At 40.4% G+C, this 23984-nt stretch overlaps 1 protein-coding gene across 10 annotated transcripts in view; it reads left to right on the top strand.

The window, feature by feature from the left end:
• foxp1b (forkhead box P1b) overlaps positions 1–23984 on the top strand; it is a 153289-nt gene that overhangs the window by 4395 nt on the left and 124910 nt on the right. For 8 of the 10 annotated variants that reach the window (XM_034585338.1, XM_034585332.1, XM_034585339.1 and 5 more), the window contains exon 2: positions 84–163. The exons of 1 other annotated variant lie outside the window; for it this stretch is intronic. The gene's annotated coding sequence lies outside the window, so the exon portion shown is untranslated. Of the gene's footprint in view, positions 1–83; positions 164–15785; positions 15848–23984 lie in introns of all 10 variants that reach the window. One more of the 10 variants, XM_034585334.1, reaches the window with a different exon arrangement.

The following is a 23984-nucleotide window of genomic DNA, read 5'->3' as shown; positions in this document are numbered from 1 at the left end:
CTTTCAGTTCCTCTCAATGAATATTTACACCAAGGTTTTGTTATTACATTGATACTCACAGTTGTTCTGTTATGTTGTTTCAGGGCAACATGGAAAGGAAGTGAAGTTGACAACTTTGGGAACAAACTAAAAGCCCCTAGTGAAAGTTGATTACGTCAGAACTGTGAGTGATTCTTCTCTCTGTTTGAACTCTACAGGGTTTTCAAAAGTTTATGTTCACACACTGACATATAATTGGCAGCGAGGATCTCCTAAAAGAAAAGTCATTCTATCTCTTTCTTTTGTGATCCTGACTACATTTTTCCACTGTGTGAAGAAGAAGATGAGAAATAATGGTGACTGATGAGTTTAATGTTCGTAAGTCTAATGTTGGAGATTATTCCTGAACTCTCATGGTGGTATAGTATGTGGGTTGAAAAGGTGGAGCGTTCCACAGAGGTGTGATGTGATATTTACTTGATTCAAAAGTGGTTACTTAAAGATTTAACTCATCCTCCATTCCTTGATGACAAGTGGTGTGGTTTGATTAGTCAAACAAGTGTGGTTAGATCTGTTGCACAAGATGAGCTCAAAGTGAATATATTTAGTTTCTAGTGGTTATTCATCTTCTGTTCCACGGAGGTGGCAGATTCTGTTATCTATCAAGTTCTTCCATATACCAAACAAATCTGTTTTATGCTGCCGGGTGTTGAAAGCCTTCATTTGGACCGACGTTTTTATTCTTAAGACCTATCATAAACTGGATGCCTCAAAATACAAGCGTCGTAATCTGGCTATAGGTTAAATCAGTGCTACGCTTTATCAGTGTGAGAATTAGAGCAGCACAACTTACATGTACTAATATGAAAATGTCACAGACTGCTGCTTAAACCCTGCTAAGTGTAGTAGACAGTGTAATGCAAAATAAGGTTGCAGGAGTAGATCTTTAAGGGCCTCATCCATGACTCCTTGGCTGTGTTTTCAGTTGGCAGCCCCAGTCCTAATAAGAAACATAACATGGCAGAGCCTGCTCTTCCATCATCATCGCTGGGTGGAAAAGTTGGTGCGCTTTGATCATGTCTTTTGGGCGCATCACTCCAGCTTAGCCTGCTGCTCGCTATGTGATAAGCCATCAGAGTACTCAGATCTGAGCCGGCAGCTCCATGGGCTCGAGGAGAGACAGGAGAGAGTAATGGAGACGAGGAAAGAGCAGCAATGCAAATTTTGTTGACAGACTGTTACTGCAGCTGTTCTCTTTGCCTTTGAATTCAACATTGTTACTGTCCGTCTTCGTTCATCTGTGAAGAAAAAGGCCATATTTCAGTTTTAAGTAGTTTCTTGGTGGAGCAGCACAGTTACCATGTTGTACATTTGCCCTGTTGGCAATTAAAACACCTTTTAATGAGAGGTGCACGGCGATCGCCTCGAAAACACACACAGGTTTTAATTATTTTATTCTACAAACTGTTATGTTCTGATGTTCTCTTGACTGCGTATAACGGACACAAGTTCACTTTGAAGCCAAATGGTCTCCGTTCTCTTTCCGCTTTCCTCCGTCTGCACATGAAACATCATTTTGAACCCCCATTATGAAAGGGTGGTCCTAATTGACGGGTTGTTGCTTGTTTATTTGATATATATTTACCAGCTGGGTGGTAATTGGGAAGCAGTAATTACCCAAGATGCAGTGCAGGGCTACAGCGAGAGGTGTTGGCGTGCTGATGAGTCTGGAGCACAGATGAAAGTATACAGGTTACTATTATCATCCTAGCTGGCTGTTTAAACACTTGACAGCAGTGAGCGGAGATGGCTAATTGGGCCTGTGTCCCTTTATACACTGTCATTGTTTACCGTGATGATGTACAGTGCGGGATCAAACGCGTGGCACTTTTATCTTTGTGCTCTTTTTGGTACAGTTGTTAGCGGTATACCTGAGCAGTTAATAGCAACATTAAAAAGGCCAGTGGAGGTAAGGGCCTGGTGGATTTGAAGTCCCTCCTGATGATGTAGTTCCTTCACTGATAATGGCCTTGTTAACTGAGATTCATTACCTCTTCAGTCAGACTCCCCTGGTTATTGAGAGGAAAACGTTCTCAAACGACTGAGTTTGCCACAGTGAAGTCACACCGATGTGGTTTTGAGAGCTATTCATGGAAGGTGGTGACGGTATCTTCCCTGACTCCTGATGATTCAGTTGACCTGAGTCCGTGGTGGTGGTGGGGGTGGTATTTGACTTTCTACTCAGTTCCACTTTCACACCAACTCTCGCTTTCTCTCTCTCTGTCTTTTTCTCTCGCTCTTCAATCCACTCCTCTCGAAAGCACAGAGATGCACACCTTGTTTGTGTGCAGACGGCTGTTGTTTGATAGGCCGCTTTCTCCCAGTAGATCTTCAGACGTTGTTGTTGTTTGCCTGTGTTGGTTGGAGTGTGTGTGACTTGCATTTGCCAGGGCTCCTTGGAGGGAGTTTGTTTTTGTTCTCGCTGTTGTAAACAGGGTGGGGCTCCATTCCCAAACCACTCAGTTGGAGATAGTTATTTTCACAGGAGTTATTTTTTTTGTTTATCACTCTGGTCAATAGATTAGCCTTGGATGGAGTTATGTGTTTAAGCAGATAGTGTGGCCACAATTTGCTGCATGTGTTGAGTAGATAAACACATTGTCACTGTTGTTTTAAGATTAAGGAGGCTCTCTGATTTGGTTTTGCTGATATTTCTGACTTTGTTAGGGCTGGGTGATAATTCACTGGTGTTATTGTTGCATTTCCTGCTCTCATTAAACTGTGCCAGAAGTCTCGTTTTGCATTTTATTGCTCAAACGTGTCTCATTGTGTTATCCTGTAAAACACTTAAAACAGTTTACTTTATTTACAGTCTTAATGGTAACCCTTTAGCTAATTATTCTGAATACTTTTTAAAATATTGTAACATATTCATTACCATACATTTATTCATTCATTTCTCATGATATCGATTCTGTCCAGGTAGGTGTAAAGGGAGAATTTGGAAAGTGTGATATAATAATAACCTTACTCTTCATTTTTAACACTAACCATGGTTTTTGTCCAGGTCATGGCATAATGTTCTGACTAACTGATCAAAGGAAAAGATGTCCAGATGTTGTTTTATCAGAATTGATTTCAATATTAAGACTTCATTTAAATGGAAAAGGCCATAACGATTTCACGTCCAATTTCCACACATCCTTTTTGTTAATTATAGTGAAATTAGAACACACTCGTTAAAGCTAGGGTTTGTAATCCTGGAAAAGTTAGCAAGTGAAGGCTACAATATGCAACTGATACATCCCCCCCCCCCCCCCCCCCCCCCCCCCCCCCCCCCCCCCCCCCCCCCCCCCCCATCGTCCGTCTTGACAAAACTACGCCCCCAAGACACATGGACGTGCACTCTGACAACTGCAAGAAGCCGACTTTTCCATGACTCGCTTGTTAACTTCTGACTATTCTCTGTGCTTCAGTGGTGTATGTCTCTCCGGTTGACGACTAATCATGTGCAGTCAGAGCACGGGCCGAGTGCGCGCATGAAGGCAGATCACTTAGTGACAGACAGGTACACCAGTGATTTAATTTAGTCCGAATTAAATGATTGGTTGTTTGGTTGTCTTTTCAGACGACTTTATTTACTGATGGCTATGAAGAGGATTTCAACAGATTTCAACAGATTTCAACAGATAAGACAAAACGTGTTTCAGAAAGAAATGACCAATCCTACCTTTAAATCGTGGTAGAGAACACCAAGCTTGATGACTAAAACCACACAACCTAAAATTCCTTAGTATTATCGGATTTCTAAAGGTTTGCATGCTGCACAGTATTTTGGGGCTTGTGTTTATCAAGTGAGTGTTATTTTGAGATCCACACCAGGTATTTCATAGAGTGGCTCAGCATCAGAGGCTGAGGATGTGTGTAAAGTCCCTTTTAGATAGGAGGTGACAGTCGCTGTGGCTGTTGCTGATCCTGCTAAGGTCTCACCAGAGTCACACAGCAGCGAGCACAGCGGTCGGCTGTGTGATTTGCAGTAAGCAGCAAGTTTTCAAATGGTCAGCAGCAGAAACTGGGAAAAACTCTTCTCTGTTATGTGAGTAGAAAATGTGTCCCCCTGATGTGCCACTACTATACGATACTGGTCAGGTTCGCACTTCAGTAAATAGAGGGGGGGGCTGTACGTCCTATGATCATACAGCTTAATAGGGGTGTTACAACTCACTGGTATGAATAAGAAATCCTATTCATACAGTAGGCCTTAAGTCTTTCTTCTATCTCTGCCTATTTAAGTAAGAAAACACATTGACATGTTGTAATGTAAGTTTCTCATGAATGTTTTTTATTTTCAATTACAGTCCCTTTTTTGCTCCTCAAAATTACATATTCAAAAGGTTTTTCATGAAAGAAATTCCCTCGTGGCCTTAAAATGGCTTAAATGTAACTCTACACCTTCCTTCCTTATTTCTTGACGGGAATATATAAAAATGCTAAAATTCCCCACCCTTCCCCCGTCTGCACCCTTACAGCTCACGTACAGTTGAGGAGCCTTTTCCAGCTACTGAGCCCCATCCACAATTTGACAGGATTGCTTTAGGTTTGAGTCCAATTTTTCAGACTGGCGTTTGTTTACTGTAGTGTTTCGGTGAAAATACTCAGCCATCGAGTTGACTTTTAGTTTTGATAAAAATGTGTTTCCATCATAAAAGGCATAAGGGAGACATGGTAACATATTTAAAAACTAGATTTTCTGGTCTTTTATTAAATAAGCAATACTTTTATGGAATCGAACTTATAGATTCTAATTTATATAGACAAATAAATGTCCAAATTAAATAAAGTATTGCTCCAGATTACATTGACCAAATTGTTAAACATTCAAAAATGATCCATATATCACTGCTTAGTCTTAGTACCTCACACAGAGAGAGATTCGAGTAAGAAAACACAAAATTAACAGTTGTTATGTTAACCTGATCACATACACATATCATTTCACTCTGATCTATACAACACAAAGTTCAGTCTCACTATTAAATGTAGTTGTCAATCCTCGACACAAGCTGTTTGAGTCTTGCAATTTGCTTAACTATATATTTTAAAGAGAAAAAAAACAAACTCAGAACTTCACTGACATGTAAGCTCCAAGATTTATGGCATTTAAATTGTTCTGTCAATTCACCTCAAGTGTAGTTTGAATGATTACAGGAGGAACTTCCCCAGCATTTTGTGTAATAACCAAGTACTGGTCGTATTCTATTGTTTCATAAGACCAATGAGCTTTTTGTCATGACCACACACACACACACACACACACACACACACACACACACACACACACACACACACACACACACATACAGTTAGGTGACATTACAACAGCGGCAGTACCAACAGCCACTAGAGTCTAAAATGTGACCTGTCAAAAACAAAATGAGTGTTTACAGTTGAGGAAAAAGCCAGCGGCAACAAGCTGATGTTGTAATGTAGGATAGACCATGTGTAGTTCACTGGTGAGCTTTTGTACAAGTGCACAAACATTCACATAAGCTCTTGAATATCTGTCTCATAAACTAGCATTTGCACTTAATCTGAATGGGTTAATGGTGACTTAACTTATTGACCCTTGTGCTGCTCAGCCTTTCTATGAATGGGCGAGCACACGTTTATATTAGGGATGGAAACTTTGCTGAATGTTATTGTGGCTTACAAGACATTTATGTAAGTGACTACGCATCTAAAAACAGACCAAGATAAAGACAGAGAGTGAGCGTACGAGTGGGTGAGCAGGAGAGAGAAACTCAACTGAAACTGATACTTAATTCAGTACTTATTTTGTTCCAGGCACTGGAGTAAAAAACATTAGAAAAGGTCTGTACTTTACCACAATTGTTATTAGACTGTGTCTCAGTGAGTTGTAATGACGACCAATCCCACCAGAGGTCAACCCAGTGGTGGGGAACCTCCAACCTGCGACCCATGACAAAATTCATTTATGAATAAAAATCAAAAATCAAAAAAATTCTCATGACTGCATTTTTTTCCTCTGTAAAAGGTTAAACACATAAAATAGATGTGGTGATGCTTTTGGCTTTTTGGTTGTCATCTCACTGTCGAGGTTGAATGAAACACACGTAGATGTTTCGTCTCATCGCTGACGAGCAGCATGGCGACTGTCAAGAAAAAAAGTACATGCTGAATTTTCTCTTCAAGAGGAAACGAACATTTTTGTTGAAGTAAAAGACAAACCAATGTGTAGAGTTCCTGGGAAGCACTTACAGTGATGAAAAGGCTGATTCAATCATGATTACAGATGGAAACATGCAGCTTAACTAGATGAGTTGCAAGAACAAATGCACCTTAAATAAAACTCTGTGGCAGAGTATGGGTGTCCAACAAGCATCTTCCAGGTGACCACATTCTACACATAGACAACGCTAGTTTTGAATACTGGGAGAATTTTTGAAGGAGCCTTGTTAGTGCTGCACAGCTGCTGGAATCAGAGAAAGAAAAATTGTGCATTGTGTGCCAACACTGCATTTTCCAACTATGCAAGAACAACAACCTGTGGTGACATCTGAATTTGCTTGTGAGTTTGCAAAACGCCTTCAGGCATTTAGCGAGAGGTTTCAGGACATGGCAAGTAAACAAAAGGAGCTGAAAATATTTGTTAATCCATTTAATGTGGAACCTGTTGATGTGCCTGACAACCGACAACATGAAATAATCCAACTGCAATACAACGAGAAGCTCAGAGTGAAGTACAACAACTCCCTCTGTTAGAGCTCTATAAACTGAATGTACGTCCCGAGGATTTTCCTTTTCTGAGGAGATATTAACTGAAGTTTTCATCTCTGTTTGCGATGACTTGCTGCTGTAAGCACCTTCTGTACAAAGTACAGTAGGGTAAAACATTGTAAGTATGGCCCCCAAGGGATGTTATAAATTTAAATTGCTCAATAGGAAAAAGGTGTTGATGACGCTTCTAACACGCGACAGACGCAAACATTTTCAAACAAAAAGATACAATATGTTAAGAAAGTTTGTGGTGATAAGAGCTGACAACGGTGTCGGTGCGCTGTAAACAAAATCATGTGATCTCCGCAGCTGTGTTAATATGTCACTTCCTGCCTCTCTCTGCTGCACCCGGCTGCTCAAACTATTGCCTGAATAATGTGGATGATTTGTTGGTGTTGTGAACGCGTCTGTGCAGAGAACCTCCGGCTCTGTTGTCCATGTGTGAAAGGCAAACTACGGGTAAATTCTGTTGCCAATTCTCCGGCTTTTACCCAGAGGTAATGTCTGAAAACGGCTTTAGAGAGATCCACTTCTAAGACCCAACAGTCCCCTTTTATTCAATCAAACCACATGAAAATGCACACACTTAAAGATATCAGTCCCCTAAATATGCCTGTCTTTTTTCAGCAAGATACATTATTTTCTGGGAAACTTGAAAATGTAAAAAAGAAAAAATCCCTGTTTGTGGAGGTATTTATTGTCTATTAAATCTATTAAATTGCCCTTGTAACTTATTTCTTTTATATTAGTTTTTATATTAATTTTAAATAAACAGATTTGTTTTTTACTGTAACAATACTATCGCTTTGAAATTATTTACATTATTCCAATGTTTTCCTGCTGTAGTAACATGGTCTACAAGTAGCCTAGAGAGTTGGTTAAAGAGTAATAGTGTTATACTAACAAGTGACATCAAAGTGCTTCAGCATCATACACAGCATGTTCCAGAGTTGTTTTCCACCCTGTTTGTTACTGTTTGCCATTTACTATGAACCGTTTCTAGCCTTTTGTTGAAAATTTGCTACACCGGTTCTAAACGCTGTAAGTATGGTGCAGTTTAAGCAATCAGCTGTTCTTAGTTATCGGATCTTTTTTCTAAAGGCTTTTTCATGTTGTGTATATGGAGTGCATAATGTACAAGCTTTTAATGTGTTGACCAATCGATTCCTCACACTGAAAACAACCAGAAGAGAGGAATGAGTAAATCAATCTTTTCATATCCTACTACAGAGAGGAGTTGGGCCAGGCTTTTGAGTGCATTTCTGTGTACTTTATGCACAATTGTAAGCAGTGATTGAAGGGCTAATTCAAAGAATTTTAATCACTCAGCCCAACCCTCTTGCAGTGTCATCTTTTTTCAAATGCCTCATAAAATGAATAGATGAGCAGTCTCTTTTTAGAGCATAATGGCTGCATTAGAATAGGAGATGGATAATAGATGAAAACTCTGTATCCTTCATGCACTCTTTCTCCCCCTCTCAGGCGCTCTGATCTCTTTTATCAATAGCGGTGCTGTGTAAAAGACCTTGCGGGGCACAGTGAAGTGTTCAGTTGAACCTCACATAGACACAGGAATGGAAAAAGCAGAGGTGAGAACAATTTGAGCAGTAAATTGTAGACCAACTGGTGCAGGATTGACTGTTTCAGCTTAGCTAATGCATGATTTCATGCTGCGGGACCAATAATAGCTTTGTTTTGTTTGTGTTTCTCCACCTTCATTGATTGCAATGCCACACCCTTCCACCAGATTCACAGTGACAGCTCTTTTTTTCCGACCAAGTGAGGTCATGCGATTGGGAGCTGTGAGACTGTTGTTCTCATCAAGGCCAACCGCGTAGTGCTAGTAAATATGTAAACAATGGCAGAGACAGTTTCTCATTGCCTAACTGACATTTCAAATAACTTGGCTGATGATTCATCTGAGAAAAGTGTCTTCAGGGTGCACTGTACTTATGGCAGTTTAAATAATTTAGTCAGTGATCTTTGTCCACCACAGTCACTGCCATATACTGCATATACCAATAATGGAGGTTATCTGAGGACATTCACTTCAAGTTTGGACTCTGATCCACTAATAAACAACAACATACCTGACTTGGAAAAACAAGTTCTAAACAGATAATGCTGTTGCTGAAAGACGTTGACTGTTTTTCATCAGCAACAGGTAGAGCGAAAAGTTAATACATACACAGCAGATAATTATGCATGGTGTTGATATACTGTAAGCTTTCGTATCACAATTCTGGTTTGGAGGACACACCCATGCGAAATGTCTCCAAAATCACCTAGTGTAGTTTGTTTTTCATGTGGTCAGGTGCTTTCTAAGGAAGGTGCATTTATTTCTAACCCCCTTGATTTGTGTCTCTGAAAAGTCAAATCTTAAATGTCAACACTTTTGGTTCTAACCTGCGACAGTTCAGAAAGGAGCTCTTGTTCACTCTAATGACAGAACATGAGCACTGATTATGACCAGTCCTTTCGCTCTAAATTCACCAAATATTAAACAAATTATTCACTAGCCCATATCTTCTTAACATTCTGACACTAAAATGGCAAAAAGGCCTTATGGAGTCTTTATTAGCCTACGTGTCTCTCTGTCTCAGTAACATGGTATCAACAATCCATTCTCTCTCTTGGTCCAGTCTGGTTTCACCACAGTGCGGCTGATGTCACTTTCCAACTAAGAAAATAAATGCACAGGGACTCAAACCCTGAATTAAAAGTTAAAATTGAAATAAAACTTAACTTTTAAAGATTTTTGTTTTTGAAGGGAAAAAAGTTAAATTTTAAAATATTGATATGGTCTTGGTTGCACGAGGTCCAGTGGTCCCCTAACAGCAAGAAGGGCCTCAGTTAGAATTATATTATTAGAATTTTAATATAAGTGCATTGGGCTGGACAATTTAACAATAATTATTGCAGTATAATTTTCATCAATAGCAATATGAGAAAGATTCAACATGTAATTGATATATTGCATATGCATTGTCTAAGCAAAGTGAGGAGGTATTACACATAATCTATGTTGTAAAGTATTTAGCTGTGTATCAATTGTTTCTCATTCTCTGTCCAATAAAAAGAGGTTAAAGTCTTTAAATGTCCTTTTATGCCTCTGTAGATAGTATACGATTTTATGGTGGCAAGTAAAACTACCTGTTTCTAACAAGGACACCTGGCAGTGAGGTTATAGGAAACAAAGATGTTCTGGGAGTGAAACCTCAGATATTTTTCTGCTCTCTTTACTTGTGCTAATGTAAATCATTTGCATGGAGTTATTCCCCGCTGATTAAGGCTGTTTGGACTGTTCTTCTTTGGAACCATGCCAATTGAATTTTCTGCCTTCTAACACGCTTGGAGAGCGGGGAATATGGTTCTCATTGGGCCCGAGGCTTGATCTCCTTTTTGCCTCCCCCAGTCCTCTCACATCACTCTGACAATTAGTGAGCTCGACCATCCCCAAATGACACACGTAATTAAAGAGTTGGCATTATAATTACAATGTGTTTATTGTCTGTTTATGGATTCTGTGTAGTGCACAATGCACTGGGAGATTTCTTTGGTGTAAATGGATTGAGGGCTTTTAATATACTTGGTGTTAAATGCGATTTCATGTGGTTAACATCTCGGTACCTCCTTTATCAGCCCTTTGACAGTCGCTCTGTTTGTCGCACAACTACAACACAAATTGGCTGACAGCAGAAACTGGCACCCGGAAAAAACAAATTATTTAGTCATGGGCTTTTAAAGGGCGCAACGGTAAATGCATGTTAAGTAAATGATGCAATTTATTCCCTTCTCCTCATTGCCAGGCTGCCTGCCACGGGACTTCTGCCAGCTTTAAATAAGTGGTACCCAGATGGTATTCACATGATGCCCACTTGGTTACAAAACCATCCTGGGGAATAAAGCTGACTGCCACAACAACCAATGGGTCAGCCCGTGGGCCTGTTGCTTTTGCACTCTGCATGTGCAAATGGCTTAATGTTGTATCACTTTGCCGAAATCTTTGGTAAGGTTGTATCTCAGGGGTCCTACATGAATTTGAAATAACCCCCTTAATGAACTGGGACAGGAGACAGATATTGGAGTCTGTTTTTCTTCTCCCTGCAAATGTTGGTTCCGCAGAAAAGTGAGAGTGAGCAGGGAGAGTGATGAGCAGTTTCCCTGCACTGCAGCTGTGCTGGTCTCTGGACTCCTGGCTGTCTCTTGAAGAAGTGGTGAACTGTGTCATCTCCAGCCACTAACAACCAACAGCTGCTGCACCAGCCTGCAGACTGAGGGACAACGTGGAACTGATTTTCTAACGAAATAAACAAACAAAGACCCAGAAAAAAAGAGAAACAATACCACAAAAACAACACACAGCTTATGCAAATGCTGGGGAAATGTGTTCGCGAATCGATAAGCCCCATTTGTGTACGAAGAGACTAAAGGACAAGAGTGACCATTTGACACAGAGATGCACATTAGTATTTTATCGGCTCCAACTACCCTCAAACATCTGCTTAGTTTTTTCTCCTCTGCAGAATCTGTTAAAGTTATACAAACGATTTACTGTTGAGTTGTGAAATGAAACAAGGCAAAGTTGTAGTTGTTTGTTGGGAGAGAGGTCAAACTGTCAGTAGGTTAAAGGTTGACCAGCAGAACAACAAAAAACGCAGCACCCACACAGTTAATTAGAGATGAGAGATTTATGAATTGTTGTGTTCATGTCCCTGTGTTAAGTTTTTACTATGGGTCGAGTTTTGCTGTTGTTGTTTTGAACCTGATTATAAAATATAAGTCAAACTCTGTTGTGAGCCAGCACTATTTCTTTTGTGAGATAACTTTTTTTCCATGAATGAAAAATGGAATCTCAACAGCTCGTCCCATTGTTTAGCTTTTTCTCCCAGTCACCTTGTAATTGTTTCTGTGTCATAAGTAGCTATTAGTATTGCTCGAAAATGGTAATGCTTTGAGAGACTCATCTCTTCTAGAGAATGGCTCTCTATCACACTCTCACATTCTTTTAAAAGGGAAAAGGAAGATGAATTTTGCCCATAAAGGCTGTATCACAAGGGCTTTTTATCCTAAATGGCTCTGGGGATTGTTATCTGTGGGAAGTGTGTCCTGCCTCCGTCGTGTTCAATCAAGTGTCCACTTAGCTGTGACTGGGAGTAATTGTTCCCAAGTGGGCCACACACTGACCTGTTAATGTCTGCGTTGACCCTCTAACCTTGTCAGCACGTCTTGGGAAGGAGTTTAAATCATGTGGATCTCCTCCATGTCTTTACGCTACCGGGTCAAGTGGGCGTCGGCCCTGAAAGACCACTCTCTAGTAATTGTCCCCAGCAGCATGGGTCAGCTAGGGGTGTTCCCAAAGACTGGCCCTTAGTGGATGAGGTGCTGGGAGTGGTGTGACTTAATGGGTCAAGCCATTGATCCGATACAACACCAATGCCCCCCCAACGCAGCCTCAGTAATACCTGGTCACTGGTTTGAATCTGGTTGAGTGAGTGTGAGGTGAGCTGCAGTGGAGATCTATCTCACTGTCTTTATGGATGTGTGGGGTCTATAGTTCTTTTGAGAATAGTGTTTCTTGTTTATGCATGGCTTATTTTGCCCTTTGTCTTTTTCTCTCTCAGATTTCCTTCATTTTAATGAATTTGAATAGGTTACAAAAGTTCCTTATTGTTATTCAGGGTGTAATATAACATGGCAACACAGCACAGATTTAAGGCATCATGCATGCATTGATGCCCATGGAACTAAGGGCCACCTACTTCTCAATACGATAGAAACACGAGCCAAAGTTTTTGTTTTGTTTTATGATGATCAGGGGCACAGGGATGGCACTTCCACATCTGAACTAATCACCTCTCTCCTAATGAAACACCCTCAGCAGCAGCAAGTGATAGAATATGAGATTGTTGTAGAAATATATTTATGAATGATATTGTACTGTAAAAACATAAAGGTTGTATGGCAACATATTGTAGCTTGTGAATGCACATACACTTCTGAAAGAAATTTAGCTGGTGGGGGTGAGTAATATCTCTTGATTAATAGTTTTAATCTAAAAATACCCCAAAAAAATATTTTCAGACAATGCCAGATTTGCTCACGTATAATATCTAGATAGACGTGTTATAGCTGTATTGATACAGAGCTATTGTTAACATCTAATAAGACTCAGAGACTGAAGTTTGGACTGTGTGCTAGAATGCAAATGTCTAAGTCTTTTGCTCCAAACATCTTCTGGACCTTTTCCTTCCAGCCCCCAGGAAAATATCTGAAAAATGTCAGAGTGAGCCCATGTGACAATACAGCAGGAAAATGTCTGTGGAAAACGAGTGGGTGGGTCGATGATGTTTAACATGTGACCAATGCTATACTGGAAGATAACACATATCTCAGGATGAAAAAGAGTTTGGAAAACGCTGAAGAAGATGTCTACTTGGATTGACAAAACAAATTCTCCGAGACGTTTTGTTGAGTTCCCATGGGTCCATCAGGGTGATCAAGACAAACAACAACGGCATCATGCAACAAACATTTTGTAACGTGTCTTTTGTGTTTAACTTTAAGTTATCACATGTGTATCAGGTGACCCATACTTATTTCTATTTTGACCATATGTGTCATCACCTGCCGTGTGCTAATTTCTCACCCTACTCATACTTTTCAACAAGGACAGACAGCTTCAGAAACCTGTCTAGTTTGTGTATGACCTCGCAAATGAGTGGCAATTAACACACATGCTGCAAAGTGGCTCATAGTAGATTATCTTCAGAAACTGACACAGTTTGTAATTTGAGTGAAAAGGGGGAGGATTACAACCACATGTTCATAGAGTGATCTGAGAGTTTAGCAGCTGGCAGCAGAAGACCACAAAGCGAGAAGCCTTTATTGTTGGAGGTGAACATTTTAAACTTTATGTTGGCGTCTTAGCTTGCTGTACATCTTGAAGTGTTTGATTGTTTAGTCTTTTTTATGGACAGATTACACTATAAAACATAACCACTTGTGCACTAGTCCAACCAAGACCCAAGATCAAAGCTATCTTCTATTTACCCCCATGCTGTTTTAACATCCCTTTTGTGAGACCGCACACAAATCTCTTCTGTATATTCTCATCAAGTACTTTCGAAAGCTTCAGTTTTATGTTGGAGACATCGCAGCAAATTCAACTGAAGACCCTGAGTGCCCTCTGTCGTTGATCCCAAAGTGAGGGGCCTTTTAAAAGTAAGCTCCTTTTGGGGCATGGAGATACAATAGTGTGGCCATAAATCCATTGGGGGGAACTGTCTTGTGGGATCAACATATTTTTGGGAGTAATGACAGGCATGCAAGCGAGTAATCAGAAGGGTCTTATCTGGGGCCGATGGTTGGCCCAGGAATGTGGACAGGCTGTGGAAACAACGGCTGCAGTAAAGGAGTTAGTGGAATTCCACGCTGGTGAATTATGAGGAGTTGGGACGTTGGGGCTGTGGTTTGTTGTGTCTGGTTGGACAGCTAGACCGCTACACACACAAATAGAGTTATAGATTCGTTTTTTGACACGCTTACTCATAGAGCGGGACCAATTAGCTGGGAGCTGGATTGCTTTGCAGTGCTGCCGGAGACCCGGCCACATGAAACAACAAAGTCGCACACACATACATCACGGGGCAACAAGCCACACATGCGGCCATGACTTCTGTGACAGGGACAACACCAGAAGCCATCCATTCTGCTGCCTCATTTGCATGATCTGAATCGTATGTGGAAGTCATTAGCATCTTTCCACTTGTTTATCTGGCTACAGATGAATACTTTTGAGCTTAACACCAGGTTTTTGAATGAGCAAAACGTCCAGCTTGTTTCAGATGTTTTTGTTATGGTGCCAGCCATTCATCATCTATGCAAAAAAACGGTGTAATATTATTCTAAGGTGGAGACCATTGAAGTGTCCGTACACCACTATGACTGTGAATTCATTCTCCAGAGCAATCATACGTCTCCGATTTTATATCATGCCATGACGTGACTGTGTAGCCTTTTACGGTGCTGAAATTTCTCATCACATCTTATTTATATAATTTGCATGGTTGCAATGTTACATCAGTAGTGTATCTAATAGGACAATGAATTATTTTCTTGCATATTTTAATTTCTCCTATTTGGGAACTTAAATTGTACAAAACTATTCAGAAGTTACCTCTGCCAAGCAGGTAATGTTTCCCCCCAGTCTGTTTGTTTGTTGGTTTGTTTGTAAGCAAAGATTAATCAATAACAACCCAACCGATTTTAACACAATTTGGCGGAAGGATGTGGTATGTGTCAGAAAAGAACACATGCATTTTTGATGTGGATATCAATGTGTGAGAAATTTGGTGCAGCTTGATTCAATTTAAGGGGATTGTTTTTCCTTGGCGCGGGAATCCGCTCCATTGAGTGCTAGTCTGGTATTTCATATTTAATTGTTTTAAGACATTTCTCCCTTTATACTGTACATTTTCTATGACTAACATCACATACAGCCATTTGAAATGAATGTGTTTTATGTGGGCTCTCACAGGTTACCAAAGGGCAACTGTTTTAAAGTAAAACTGAGCCACGTTACTGTGATTCAACCTCTCTTTTACATTGTGCTTCTGTCACAGTTGCTCATCTACATGTTCAGATATGAAAGTTAGATATGCATGTAGGCCAGGGCGTGCCAGCAGGAATCAGTGTGTCATACGCATCACGTACTTGTGGCTAACGACGATCACGTTCACGTTTGACAGTACTCACGTCATTTCTGTACATGTGGGCTCAATGGACCAGGGAAGGGGCTTTCCCCACCTTTTCACTTCCTGTATATAATCGTTGTATCTTTCCCTTCTTTCTCACCTCTCTCTCTCTCTCTCTCTCTCTCTCTCTCTCTCTCTCTCGCTCTCTCTCTCTCTCTCTCTCTCTCTCTCTCTCTCTCTCTCTCTCTCTCTCTCTCTCTCTCTCTCTCTGTTTGTGTCCTCTCTGAAACCCTCTGTGGTCCTGCCCTCAAGACTGGAAGCTGAATTCTGATTGGAGGAATGGAGTGCCAATCAGTCTAGCACCAGTGATCAGGGTATGTGGCAAGCTTCCTACTTACCCTTCTCTTATTTCATACAGTAATGTGTGTGCTGTCAGTCTGTGAAATGACTCCAAAGCCCTGGTGGATTTGATTATTAGGCTTATTTGTATAGGTCCATAACTAGTTTGAAGCAGAGCCCAGCAGATTTATTCTGAGCTTTTCATTGGCTTCATCTTTCAGCTGTTTAGGTCAGTGAGAATGAGCATGAATGATAAAGACACAAATAGTAGAGTAGCGCTGAATCTTTGGGGGAAAATGAGTAATTTCACTCACTGATGTTGCAACTATTTTGTATAAATATAACTCCACCACTGTATTTTTTTGTAAACTGCTTCCAAGCCCCAGTTGTTGCTGACAAGTCAGATTTGTGCCAGTGATTTGAAAAGGACTGGGGCTGCTCATGTAAAAGGCACTTATCCCAGTTTAAAATCAGTAGGGCCAGTGAGGGCTAAATCACAGCCCCTGGTGCCGCTGGTCCTGATTCTAAGCTTTTAAATTAATTCGTTTTAAACAAGATTATTATTATACTTAATTCTACTATTTTAATACTCTAGCTAGCTGCTAACTACAGCTCTGGTCTGAAATTGATGTAATGATTTGAGAAATATTAACCACTATGTTATTAGTACATAATACATCCTTGTTACATTTTTAGGCAACAGTTGTAATTCCAAGCATTGAAATGCTTTCACCTCTTGACAAAGTTCATTTGAATTACATTTTCTTTGTATATCACAACAAAGATCTCAAGGCACTTTACATAATAGGGTCGAGACCTTAGAAAATTATAGAGAAACCCAACAGTTCCCCCAACAAGCAGCATTGGTGACTGTGGAGACAATAAACTCCATTGTAATTTGAAGAAACATTTAACAGAACCAGACTCAGTATCTTCCTCGACCAGTTGTCGAAAAACATTGGTTGTAGCCTCTCAAATGTGATCAGAATATCTTGGGTTTTGGAAATTTTAAGACCTCTCCTGGGGCGCTAGAAGATTGTGTTGGAATTTCTGATTATTTTATCAATATTTAGTCGAGAAAATCATCTTGATTTGCAGCCTGACAAGGTCAAAGTTCAAAGCGAGGTTAGGTGTTTTTGTTTTTTATTATTAATGCAAATTCTTTTAGTTTACCAAAGTAGTTTTCAGGTTAAACTCAAAGGTAATTTAGCTATTTACGATATTGTATTATATGGCATTTATGTAAATACTATATATTAATCCAATAAGTTCTACCATCCAAAACATATATAATAATAATAATAATAATAATAATAATAATAATAATAATAATATAAATAATATAAATAATATAAATAATAATAATAATAATCTGTTAACACTGCATTTTACCCATTGGCTGAATGCGTCAGCTGCTTTGTGTTCATGGTTCCCCTTTTTAAAATTTTTTTTATATCTTTGGCGTACTGTAGTCTCTCTGTCCCTCTGCTCACCTCTGTCTGCCCTGGGAGCCCTGATTGGCTAAACGCTTTCTGCACTATAGTCTGGCTGCTCGCCAGCCATGCTGCCGGTGGCGGCCGTGCCCCCTGATCAGAAGAGAATGTGACATTTGTGCAGAGGTAATGGAATATGCGTGCAATTAAATCTCTGACTGTGAAGAGGAGTCTATCTCCTCCCCGCTCCCGCCATCTCCTGCCATTCCCAGCAGCAGGGGGGGTCAGGCATGATGATGAAACCATCCCAGCAGGCCCATCGCTGCGCTCTCTTTCCCAATCTCCACGTCAGGTTGTGTTTTTTAACTCTGCCGCCCTAGCCCTGCCTCCATCTGGCAATTAATTACAGAAAATGTCCATTAAATAGTGTATAAGAATTAACATTCAGTTATAAAAATTACATTACATTAATGAATTCTGTTGCAGAAGACAGTTGTTATTGTGTAGTGAGTGTTGTCGGGCAGTTAGATAATCTTTTTTAATAGGGGCAGAGGTAGAACACAAGACAAGAGAGGAGGAAAGCGAGGTAGAGGGCAGATTCATGCACGGATGAGAGGAGGGTCATATCTCGCTGCTGCCCTGCCACAATACTTAACGCCTCATTTGTGGGCTTTGTGGCCAATGGCTTGAGTCTGTGAACTGTTGCCATAAAAGGCAGATTTTTCCTGTCTGCTGATGGGGCACTTGCTTATGGGTTAATACCAGACCCCCTCACTAGGCAGACTCATATCTAATGGATATGTGTATTCCCATCAGGATAGCTCATAAACATAAAACTCTCTGCTGCCATTGTATTTGGTGAAGCATGGTTGCAAAAGGACAGCGCCGCGCCACACAAGCACTTCCCTTGAACTCGTGTAGGAGTAGTTCCTATCTGTGTTCCTTGTCCACACTGGGTGGACAGAGTTGCAGGATATCCAGATCAAGGTTTGGCTGAATCCTCCCTGTGTGGTTCACACCCTCTGTGTGTGTGTGTGTGTGTGTGTGTGTGTGTGTGTGTGTGTGTGTGTGTGTGTGTGTGTGTGTGTGTGTGTGTGTGTGTGTGTGTGTGTGTGTGTGTGTGTGTGTGTGTGCGTGTTGCTAAATGGCACAGTCGGAGCGCTCTTCAGTTCAGCCACTGGACCTAATATTCAACATGAATATTGAAATGGAAATGTATGTTCCAGTTCATTTAAACAATGAAAGATCACAATTTATTTTCCAAAAGCTGCCGCCAAATGTCTGAACCCAGCTTTTTTTCTGTCACGTTTGACTCTGTATTTTCACATTCAGCTTCCCTGGTAATGTGTTTTGTCATGATGAATTATTAATGCCAGCGTTGGTTGAAGGGAGCGTTGTCTCAGAAAATAAGAGGGTCACTCTGTTTCTGCCTTTTTCTGTAGCCAAGGGTTAATTTGAACCAACAATCAAATGAGCCTCCCTGTTTCCTCGCTGCACTGTGCTGCACTGTGCTGCACTGTGGGACGTAATGAAAACTGCCGGGTCTTAACTTTATTGACTAACATCCTGCTAAACAAATACAGTGCATTTCCTCTTGGCTCTGTCTGTCTTCCTCTGCTGCAGATGGCTTTGTGGCGCTGTGTGATACAGTACATGGAAAAAGAGGCTTTGCTCGGGGAAAGAAAGGAAAAGAGGCTCACTCCATTAGTGTCATTCGAATGGTGAATTAGATCAGTCTGACAGATAGATGCGGAAAATTGTTTTAATTGTATAATTATCTGTGGTTAGCCACTTGTGCGGAAAAGCGCTGTGATGTGGGTGAAGGCCAGGGAAGAGCACATTTTGGCCTTTATGTGCTTATTTTGTCTTTGCACAGGAAATGAACAACAATCGAGGGTCCTGAGGATAAAACATAAACACAGCCAAACATGCAGACACTCACACCCCCCCCCGGGCAGGTTAGGATGTGCTCAACGAGATGTTGCCTTTAAAGTAATGTGTCTGGCCAGAGAGCCTTCTCCTCAGGCAAAGAGGAGGGCGCCTATAACCATCTGATGGAGATACCACAGCTTAACACAAATGTAAGAGAGAGAGAGAGAGAGAGAGAGAGAAGCCCGGTACATAATTAACTCACTCAGTCACATTCAGCAGATTTCTAATAAGATGTAAATACCAGACTACGGACAGAAGTCTTTGGCTTTATATCTGTCATTTGGTCTCTGCTGTTTTTATTATTTCACAAAACATTCCCTTGAATGAGTTTATATGAAGTACCTGTATTCACTGCAAATTTGACTAGAACTAACTAACTTGCGTTAGTTTTTATTTTTATTTTTTTGAAGGCAGAATATTTAACTGCCAGATTTATTTATCTTTATTTGTCTTCCTTTCTTCATCCCCTGAGATTATTGTTTTTATAGTTTTGAATAACAGTCCCCTCACATTGCATCCTTTGCTGAGAGAATGTCATCATGTTTAAAGCAGCAACCTGCAAAGAATTAAATGCTGCTGCAGCGGTTTTGTGTTTGGATTAAACAGTTTCAGGCCTGGGCCATTCCCATCTGCACCACAGATGACTAATATTTTGTGATGAGGAATTTTGTTGATTCAATTGGCAATTTTATAGAATATGTATCACCCTCTTCAGTATCGTGAATTACATAAGAAATATAATGAAATGCAAATTTGACAATTTTTGTGAGGACAGAAATGACATCAGTATAAAGACATAACAAATACATGTAGGAATGAATAAGTAAATGAAGGAATACATAAATAAATGTAGGAATAAATAAATGAATAGATGTAGGAATAAATAAATGAATGTAGAAATAAATAAATAGATGAAATACAGAAATAAATAGATATAGAAATATAGAAACAAATAAATGTAGGAAATAGATAAATCATTTATAAATGTAGCAATACATAAATATCCTTTATTCATCACAAAACTGTTTTGATGTATTTATTGATGTATTTATATGTATGTCATTTTTTGTTCGTCATACATTTCAGTGATCACAATGAATAAACCTTGAAGCATCCCTTACAGAAAGCATATAGATGTGTCATACATCGTTGTTTTGACACATCAGTTAATGAGTGATTTTTTTCAAGCCTGGAGGGCAAAGTAAAGCCCAGACCAAACACTGAAGGCTCTGCTGTCAGCAGCTGGATTCACTTTTCAGTTCACTTCATTCAATTGTAATAAAACAATGCAAGACATTCTGGAGAGCTGTGGGCCTGGATGTTCCTACTCATGAAGGAAAAGTTGAAACAGGACATTTACAATACTTTATGCATCAAGTGTAGGTGCAACTGTGTAAATTCCCCGTCACGGAGCGGTGGTTTCTGTGTCTGGTTTAGACTTTTATCAATAACATTCTGTTATATAATACACAGGTCGGTTTGTCATCACAACAAGCACGCCTTAATCAAGATATTCACACTCTGAGCCCGTCTGATGAGAGTCTTGCAACACAAAGCAATTTATGAACAGAGCTTGTCGTGTCGCAGTTGTTGGCTTCGTCATGCTCTGTTGTTCAGCTGCATCTCCTGCGATAATGCTCAGGGGATTAGCAGGTAACAAGGCAGCAGCACTCCTCAGAGGATGTCGCGCGTGGCTTTGAAGGTCTCGCACAATAGTCAACTCAAGGGGGGGAGTGCACCAACAAATGGTGAATTCCCAGCAACGCAGGGAGCCTCCTCCTGGATAATATGGTAATGAAAGGTGACAGGAAGGACTCCGGGTCTGGAATGAAGCCGGGGCAGCTGGTCTGAGCGGGAGAATAGGAAGCGGTGTGCACCGGGGCTAAAGTGCAGCAAGAAGCAAATTAAAGCTCATATCTGCCATCTCACTTGCCTCCCTGCACTTTCCTGTTTGGACTTGAAGGTGATTGGGAGCCAAGGCGGTGACAGTTGACGGAAACTACGCGGAGGAGAGAGTATTTATTTACAGTGAGATGCTGCGATGCTTGTTCAGGATGCGGTTTCACGCAGGATGTGCCCCCCCCTCACACACACACACACACACACACACACACACACACACACACACACACACACACACACACACACACACACACCCCTACACCTCCTCCTCCTCCTCCTCCTCCTCCTCCTCCCATCTGTCTCATAATATCCAACCTCACACTACAATCCCCAGGTTTGATCAAGAATGGGAATTGGGTTATTGGGGCGGAGGGGTGCATGGCGGTGGCCAGGCAGCCTGTATTGTGTAAGAGGTTGGGTCTGGACACAGGCAGCAGAAGAGAGCTCACTCAGCATGTCTTCCTGCCTGGCCCAGGAGGTGGTACCAAAGTCAACACAGGTCACTGAGGAACAGGAGTGTGGAGCATTAAGATTGCATTGTGCAATTTAAGATTGTCTCTAGGTGTTGCATTAAAAAAGGCAACAGCCTGTATGTGCATTACATGGATGTGTGTTTGAAGAAGAGAAAATTAGAGATGTTGTGCGTACGTGCAAGTCAGAGTGTGTGTTTTAAGGCAGTCCAAAAGTGTGTATGTGTGTGTGTATACCCTGCCAGGAATTCCACCTTGTAAAGCAGGGATTAGGGGGGAGCTGAAGGTGTGTAAATCCCAATAATTACACTGTACTCTGTGGTTGCAGTACAATTACCTTTGTCGTCACCCTACAATACAGCATAGCCATTACAATCAGGATGATCATTTTAAAGATGCAAGTGTGTGCAAAATAATTTCATACTTCCCAGGAGGAAATACCCAGAACAATTGACTTTATTAGTCAGATAAAAATTTAACATGTAGCGGCCACATGCTCTCACCTGGCCCAGTCCAGCCGTGCCTGGCGTACTTTCATCTAGCGAGACATTGAGTGCAAAGCATGTGAGTGTGCTGAGAAGGTGAGGCCAGTGTGATCTCTGCTCACTAGCTGTCATGTCGGCATTAATCCGCCCAAAGTTTCAAAGGCAGGTTTTATGGCTTGCCTTACGGCCTCATCTATGTGGACAGCGGCATCTAAACTCTGGAGAACCTGCCACATAAAACGCACATCTGTTAAAGCCCAAATTGTAAAACAGCCCCCACGTGTCCAGGCAGCGTTGAGTTAATAATACACTCAAAGTGCAGCTTTTAACACTCCCCCACAGCAGCAACAACACTGATTGTCTCATAGTCACTTCTTTTGATCAGTTCTTATATCTTTTTTTGTATCGTTGTATTTTGTATGTCTTTTTCAAAGTGATCGACCTTCAAACACAGTGTTTACACAGTTTCCTCTGGATTAGAGGGTGTCTGTTCAGTAAAGAAGACCAGAAACCATCAGTGTGGAAAGGAAGTTTTTGGCTATAGTGGGCAAAGGGAGAATATTTCTTTTTAATTGAAATTATTATTGTTGACAAGGCACTGGGATCGTCTTGTATTGTTATTGTTGTACATAAAACATCAACATAAAACACTTAATTTAAAGTCATGCAAAAATACTTTGAATGTGCTTTTTGTAAATGTTAAACATAGATGTGATTGGTGCTGACATTCTGCTGTTTTGACTGGTATGGTCAAAGTACTTGTGACATCGATCAGGACTGGTCTTTGGTTTCTGTTGTTATCACCAAAGACTTGTATTGACACTTAAATATTTTCTATATCTTTAAATCGTAAAAATGTGAAAAAACAATTGTACAAATAATTTTGACTTTATATAAAGAGACAATGCTTTGTGTTGCTGTTACTTAAATAGTGTCTCTAACTTTAAAAGGTGAGGATGCTAATTGTTCCAACAGGCTAGCTGTGTGGACGACATTGTTGTTGGTTGTTTTATATGGTTAGATATTAACTGTTTGAAAAAAGATTGAGTTTATAATGTAGTTTTTTTTATAGTGTGCATTTGTGTATCTATGACTACAATGGCAGATTTGAGTCCGTAAGTGATAACAGCAGTACAATGGGATAAGCACATGTAAAACACATCATTATGAACAGGGTTTCCTGTAAATAAAACATATTTAATAACTTCACAGTATAGTATCACCTGTTTTGCTACTGTTGCCTTCTTCTGGACTTTATACCAATGATTTGATGATGAATAGTTTTTAACTCTGACAAATTCTTTAGCCTCAGTATGAATTGTATTCACATTTTGAGCTGGTGAAAGTTTTGGGTGCATGTGCAAAATTTATATTGGAGTAAAAAGACACATCTTCGGTGCTAATAAGCACCTCTGAGCAGATTTCCATTCGAAAGCCAAACTAATATTTTTCACAAACCAGTGAATTTAGCCAGCGCTGAGAAAGTGAAATAAATTCCAGATTGTTCTATTAAGTATTTTCACCAGGTCAGATGGTGTAGCTCCAACACCTGTTACTGCTGAAGGCATATAGGGAACTGTATTAAAGCACCTGCAACATCTTCATTCCTCCTCTTCTGTCTGCTGATGCTTTCTGTAATTGATAATGACAACACAGCCTGAATCTGAAAAGGTTTGTTATTTACGGTGATAGACAAAGCTCTGTGTGTGTGTAAGCTGGGCCTGAGCCTAATTGATGTTTTGGAAGATGAGCTCAATTGGATGAGTCATTAGGCCTATTACCAGAGTTTTATTAAATGCCCCTACCCCAAAAAAAGGAAAAAATCCATCGTGGGATATTTTCTTCCTGCAGGAGAATAACAGGAGGCTGAATTGGTAAAAGGCAGATAATGTATGTGAGAGATTGATCAGTGAGTAGCGACCCCATTATCTCCTGAGATGTTAATTACAC

This window comes from Hippoglossus hippoglossus, chromosome 5 (genome assembly GCF_009819705.1).
Source record: "Hippoglossus hippoglossus isolate fHipHip1 chromosome 5, fHipHip1.pri, whole genome shotgun sequence".
Taxonomy (NCBI): Eukaryota; Metazoa; Chordata; class Actinopteri; order Pleuronectiformes; family Pleuronectidae; genus Hippoglossus; species Hippoglossus hippoglossus.
Note: the sequence above shows the minus strand (reverse complement) of the source record. Positions and strands in the feature narration are given on the sequence as shown.